Genomic DNA, 7,236 nt, shown 5'->3' on the forward strand with positions numbered 1-7,236 from the left:
TATACATTCTTTTTCATATTCTTTTCCATTATGGTTTATCACAGGATACTGAATATAGTTCCCTGTTCTATACAGTAGGACCTTGTTGTTTATCCATTCTATATATAATAGTTGAGAAATGGCAACCAATCTTGAAGGGTTGAGGTGGGATGGATGTGAGGCTGTTGACACTCTCAGAGAAGCCCAGGAGAGGCGGTGTAGCCTGACCACAACAGTCTAACACCCATGCTAGGCCAGTAAAAAAACACCTGGGGCTCTAGGCTCTTGCCTTGTTAAACAAAACCATGAGTCATGACCTTGGGAAAGAGTGGGAACCCAGAGAAGGAATGTATGAGCAGATGGTCTATTGTCTGAGAGCAAATAAACTGAGGATATATTCAGGTAGGGGTGGAAAAAATTGTACCATGAGAATGACTTAATAGGGCCTAGTAGAAAACTCCTAGGGCCAAATCTGAGAGCTGCAAAAAAGGAACTCAAGGGGATGCCAAGCTAGAACGCACCTGGAGCATCATTACATGCTTCTGTGAGCCTCGTTGGTCAGTGCTGGGAAGCCCTGCACCATTCTCTAGGTAAGGCACAGTGGCTTCTGGCTTGCTGGTGGGCTCGGGCTGAAGTGGTTCAGATGCAGTAAAGACAAAAGAGGGAGGACTAGGTTCTGGAGAACATGGTCACCAGCAAGACTTGGTGACCTGTGGTAGTAGCACTTTGTAGACACTTTGTACTCAAAGTGGAGTCCATAGGCCATCAGCATAGGCCTTATCTGGGAGCTCACTAGAAATGCAGACTCTTGGGTTCCGCTCCAGACCTACTGAATTAGAATCTGCATTTTACCAAGATCCCCAGGTTATTTGAATTCATGCTAAAGTTTGAGAAGCGCTTATCTAGGCCAGGGATAAAATGGGCTCAAGTGGAAGAAGGAGTTTCTTAGAAGATTTGTTGTTTAGACTTCTCAAAAGCAAATACATACTATTATGCAGCATGAAACACTTTTTTTTTTTACCGTAAGATTTCAAATAATCATATTCCAGAAGTGTTGCATCTATTAGTTGGTCAGGTAAAGAATACTTTTGTTTGGGATTATTTTAAAACCTAAATAATCAAACCATTTTCTTACTCTAGATGAGATAGAAATCCTACGTTAATTTTTCGACAGGGCAAAAGACTTATCAATATTAACAAGTGCTACGTTTAATTCTTTGTTTCTAATTCTTAATTATTGCAATGCTGTGTAAGAAAAAAATGCCTATTAGGTATTTACTGAGATACTTAAATCTACTCAATTGAAGAATTTTGCTCAGTTGGGATCACCTCAAACACTATGTCTTAACATTAAAGAGCCTTCTAGAGTTTTCTTTTCATTTTGGTAAGTCCAGGGGGAAGTGCCTGGTGAAAATTCATTTTGTTCCATTTGCCACAGTCTGGAATAAAAGCAAAACTTCATTTGGCTCCCTACCTTCTAAAACCGCATTCTCAAAGTGTGGTCCTTGGAATAGCAACATCAACATCCCCTGGGAACTTGTTAGGAGTGCAAAATTCTCCAGCCGCGTCCAAGACCTACTGAATTAGAACCTCTGGGGGTGGGGCCCAGCAAGCCACACTGTTTAACAAGCCTTCCAGGTGATTCTGATTCACGCTGAAATCTGAGAATCACTGTTAAAAGCCATGTGGGCCAAGAGATGAGAGGTCAAATGCATAAGCATTTGTGGGAGTTGGTACAGAAGCAGTGGGTTCCATTTCCATCTGGGACACTTCATTGTGTGACCTTGGATAAGGCATCCCACTACTCCAGGCTTCAATTTCCTCATTTTTAAAATGGAGAAGTTGGACTAGATGATATTTAAGGTTCCTTAAGTCTCTGATAGATCACAGACAGCAATTGGAACAGAGTGAGTTTTCATTCAGGCATTTCCCCTGGGATTAACAAGATAAAAAGAATAATCTAAAAAGATCTTTTTTTTAGCAATTAAAAAGAAATTTTTAAAAAACTTGTTTGTTTATTTTTGGCTGCCTTGGGTCTTCATTGCTGTGCGTGGGCTTTCTCTAGTTGCGGCAAGAGGGGGCCACTCTTCGTTGCAGTGCGCGGGCTTCTCATTGTAGTGGCTTCCCTTGTTGTGGAGCATGGGCTCTAGAGCACACAGGCTTCAGTAGTTGTGGTACGCGGGCTCTAGAGCACAGGCTCGGTAGTTGTGGTACCTGGGCTTAGTTGCTCCGCGGCATGTGGGATCTTCCCGGACCAGGGATGGAACCCATGTCCCCTGCATTGGCAGGTGGATTCTTAACCACTGTGCCACCAGGGAAGTCCCTAAAAAGATTTTTAATGTTAAGGCTTAGACTATGAGGTGATCCCAATTGAGCAAAATAATTTTTGAGTAGATTTAATGATCTTCATTTATATAGCAGGTGTCTGTTCGTGATAGATAACATTGCCAGTTATCTATCAGATAATCATATATGGATCCACTTTGCTACAAGTTAGGTCTGCTATTTGACTCCTTGTATGGCAAACACTTATAAGTTCTAACTTACAAGAATTTACTTTCCTTTCTTTTTTTTATAAATTTATTTATTTATTGGCTGCGTTGGGTCTTCATTGCTGTGCTCAGGCTTTTTCTAGTTGCGGTGAGCGGGGGCTACTCTTCGTTGCTGTGTGCTGATTTCTCACTGTGGTGGCTTCTCTTGTTGCGGAGCATGGGCTCTAGGCTCATGGGCTTCAGTAGTTGTGACACACAGGCTCAGTAGCTGTGGCTCGTGGGCATTAGAGCGCAGGCTCAGTAGTGGTGGCGCACGGGCTTAGTTGCTCCGCGGCATGTGGGATCTTCCCGGACCAGGGCTTGAACCCATGTCCCCTGCATTGGCAGGTGGATTCCCAACCACTGCACCACCAGGGAAGTCCCTACTTTCCTTTCTGAAACAATTCAGCTTTCACCTTGGAATTATACTAAATATGTCCTCATGTGGTTGAAATAGTTATCACAAAGTCAATGTAGTTAAGCCCATTTTATTTTTTTTTAATTTAATTTTTATTTTATATTAGAGTACAGTTGATTTACAATGTTGTGTTAGTTTCAGGTGTGTAGCAAAGTGATTCAATTATACACATACATACATCCATTCTTTTTCGGATTCTTTTCCCATATAGGCTATTACAGATTATTGAGTAGATTTCCCTGTGCTATACGGTAGGTGCTTGTTGGTTATCTATTTTATACACAGTAGTGTGTATATGTTAATCCCAAACTCCTAATTTATCCCTCCCCCTACTTTTCCCCTTTGATAACCATAAGTTTGTTTTCGAAGTCTGTGAGTCTGTTTCTGTTTTGTAAATAAGTTCATTTGTATAATTTTTTTAGATTCCACATATCAGTGACTTTCCTTTCTGAAACAATTCAGCTTTCACCTTGGAATTATACTAAATATGTCCTCATGTGGTTGAAATAGTTATCACAAAGTCAATGTAGTTAAGCCCATTTTATTTTTTTTTAATTTAATTTTTATTTTATATTAGAGTACAGTTGATTTACAATGTTGTGTTAGTTTCAGGTGTGTAGCAAAGTGATTCAATTATACACATACATACATCCATTCTTTTTCGGATTCTTTTCCCATATAGGCTATTACAGATTATTGAGTAGATTTCCCTGTGCTATACGGTAGGTGCTTGTTGGTTATCTATTTTATACACAGTAGTGTGTATATGTTAATCCCAAACTCCTAATTTATCCCTCCCCCTACTTTTCCCCTTTGATAACCATAAGTTTGTTTTCGAAGTCTGTGAGTCTGTTTCTGTTTTGTAAATAAGTTCATTTGTATAATTTTTTTAGATTCCACATATCAGTGATATCATATGATATTTCTCTTTCTCTGAAGACCATTTTATGTTTTAGCACACTTGGTTACATGGTTTTCTGGCACATGGGTGATTAGAAACAACCAGCTATAAGGTGATATCAGTGGTCAGCAGGAAGGGGCTGTACCCTGGTACTGGGAAGAAAAGACTGCTGACCTCCAGGGATATGGAGAAAGCTATAGAAGTAGGTCCAAGTACCAACAGGATAGGGCCATTTACTCAAGAGGGCATCATTTTATTGCTCATTGATGTGATCATTGACGTTGCTGCTGGCAGCTTTCAGTGATGAAAAGATTAAATTCTTTTCAGACCTCTTTTGGAAGGTAGGGATTGTGCCCTTAAAAATATTTCCTTCAAAACCTTGTTTCTCAAAGAATTATGTTTTGGTTATCTGGAAGTTGAACTTATGTAACGCACTGTTCTTTCTAACAATGATGGACTGAGTCACTACTGTACACAGAAAAAAAAAGGAAATGGGTACAGGCAGCAAATGGAGATGTATTACATCAAAAAACTAAAAGGCTTAATTGGTCATTTTAAAAATAGCATTTATTGAAATGCTTTGAAAAAGTTATTTGTAGGGATGGATTCAGACGTATTTTATGTGTTGTGGGGTGTTATGTGTGAGTTCCATAGGCAGAGACAATCCTTTTATTAAACTATCTTTTTTTTCTCCCTAGAGATTATTCCAACAGGTGAGTACCTGGAATAAAAATGAAAAAAATATAGCAGAACATTATCACCTAGGTCTTGGGTAAATAGAATGTAGCCATTGTTATTCTTTGTCAATTATAGGGAAAGAAATGCACCCCATATCACTGGAAGTCAGGGGACTTGGGCTCTTAGAGTAATTGTATGACCTTGGGAAATTCACAGACACTTTTTGGGTTTCACTTCCTTTACCTGTAGAATGGTAAAGACTAGATAAAATATAAGACTGTAAGATAAAATATAGGATTATAAAATGTAAGACTATAACCTCTATCTAGTTTAGACTAGATAAAATATAAGATTCGCTTTAGGGTTGGGATCCCATAATTTTTTATTATGCCCTTCACTCAGTCTCAGCTACATTTCGTCATCGTCATGTTCAGTGGCTTTACCCTCTTCAAGCTGTCAGTCTCAAGCATCTCACTCTTTGACTACTACCTCTATGTTTTTAGCTTACTTCTTCAGATACACCTAGTCCACAACTCTCTGACCCCATCAGGATCTCCAACGCATTGACTGTACCCCGTTTTTACCTCCTTATATGTCATTATAAACCTTAATTAGAATTCATGGTATATGATTACAATCTTCCCTTTGTTTAAGCCTTCAGTTCCCTTACCTCTGTCTTCCTCCATCATGATGACTCAGTGAAATTGCATCGCTGGTGTCTGAGGGCAGGATCTCTAGGAAATAGATGTGCATGCAAGAGTTTTGTGGGGGAGTGCTTTAGGGAACGTTCACATGGGAGGAGTAAAAGAAGCAGGATTGGGCAGAAGGGGACCTTGATCTGTGATGCATTGATCCTATGGGGTGTGCCGAAGAGCTGGAATGGCCCTTCAGAATCGTTCCATCTTGGGATAAGGTGACTGAGCTTTTTTAAACTCCTTTCATTGACCAGTTATTAAGTGCAGAAAGTCCTGGGAAGTGGGCGCAAGGCAGATTTCTTCAGGTGAGGGCAATTCCTGGAGAGTGATTCAGCTGAGAGCTGTTGGCTTCCAACACTCCCAGCAGCTGGGAGAATGAGTACCTCAGTCCTGAAGGGGGAATCGGGGTGGTGCAGCACAACATCCACTACACCTAGCTAAGGCCAACTCTCCATCCACTCCAGGTCTGCAGCTGAGCAGCTGATGAAGGCTGGAAAGAAACTTAGAACCAAGCCGAAGAGTTTTACTTTAAATTCATCACCACCAACCTCAAATAAGCTTCAGTTCTGCCCACAATCCTACTATTGATACATTTCTCTATTTCATACCTTCCCCTTGTTTCTCCAATACCCTTTTCCCATCTTCAGTCTTGACTGGTAACTGACTTACTTGATAAAATATAAACAATTAGAGAACTTCCATATTTTTCTTCCACCAATATAGCAATGTACACACAAACCTATCCTTTCGCTAAAATGGTGAATTGTTGATATTCTTACCTAAGTCCAATTCCTCCTTGTGCTGAATTCCATTCATTCTTACCTACTCAAGGGCATCCCTTTTACTATTTTCCCCATTCCTCTTGCATGGTCATTTCCCCCTTTGTGCTGGATCATTCCCATTGACATAAAAACACATGGGCAACATTTTCCATCTTAAAAGTACCCTGCCATGGCCCACATCATTCTTCAGCTACCACCCCTTTTCTGCTCCACTTTACAGAAAAAGTCATTGAAACCATTGTTTAAACTCTCTGACTCCCCTTTGCCACTTTTCTTCTCATTCTTTCTTAAACTTTATCCAATAACTCCTACTACCTCAGCGATACTGCATTTGTCAAGGTATCTAATCAATCTCTCCATGTTACCTTATTTTGCCCACCTGCAGCACTGAGCATAGGTGATCATTCTTTCCTTGAAACACTTTCCTCACTTGGCTATGGGGATACTGTCATCTCCTGGTTTCCCTCTTATCTCACTGGCGGCTCCCTTTCAGTCTGCTGTTCTGGATTGTCCAGTCTGCCCAGTCTCTAAATTTTGGACAGCTTCAGGGCTGAGTCCTTAAACTTATTTCAATATCTTTCTACACATAGTTGCTAAGTGGTTTCATGCATTACATTTCCAATTGCCTATTTGATATCTCCAATGGATAATAATAATAATAATAATAGCTAAAGAGATTGAATGATTCCTATATACCAGGTATTGTTCTAAGCCCCTTATGTATATTTATTCAAATAATGTGTACAATAGACATCTAAAACTCAGTATATCTAAAACCGAACTTCTGATTTTCATTCCCACTAAGACCAGCTCCTCCCTCAATATTTACCATTTCAGTGAATGGCAGTACATTTCTGATCTAGTTGTTCAGGCTCCAAACTTCAGCATGATCCTACCTCCAACTCTTCTTTCATATGCCACATCCAATCCATCAGCAAATTCTGTTAGCTCCGTTTTCAGAATATATCCCCAATCCAAGCAGTTCTTATCACTGCCACCTGATTCAAGGCTTCATCATCTCTTGGCTGGAATATTGTATTGCCTCCTTACTGGTCTTTTTGCCTTCACTATTGCCCCTATCCAAACAGCGACTACAGTGGGCATTTTTTTTTTTTTTTTTTTTTTTTTTTTTTTGCGGTACGCACGCCTCTCGCTGTTGTGGCCTCTCCCGTTGCGGAGCACAGGCTCCGGACGCGCAGGCTCAGCGGCCATGGCTCACGGGCCCAGCCGCTCCGCGGCATGTGGGATCTTC

The sequence above is a fragment of the Physeter macrocephalus genome, chromosome 21 (genome assembly GCF_002837175.3).
Source record: "Physeter macrocephalus isolate SW-GA chromosome 21, ASM283717v5, whole genome shotgun sequence".
Lineage (NCBI taxonomy): Eukaryota > Metazoa > Chordata > Mammalia > Artiodactyla > Physeteridae > Physeter > Physeter macrocephalus.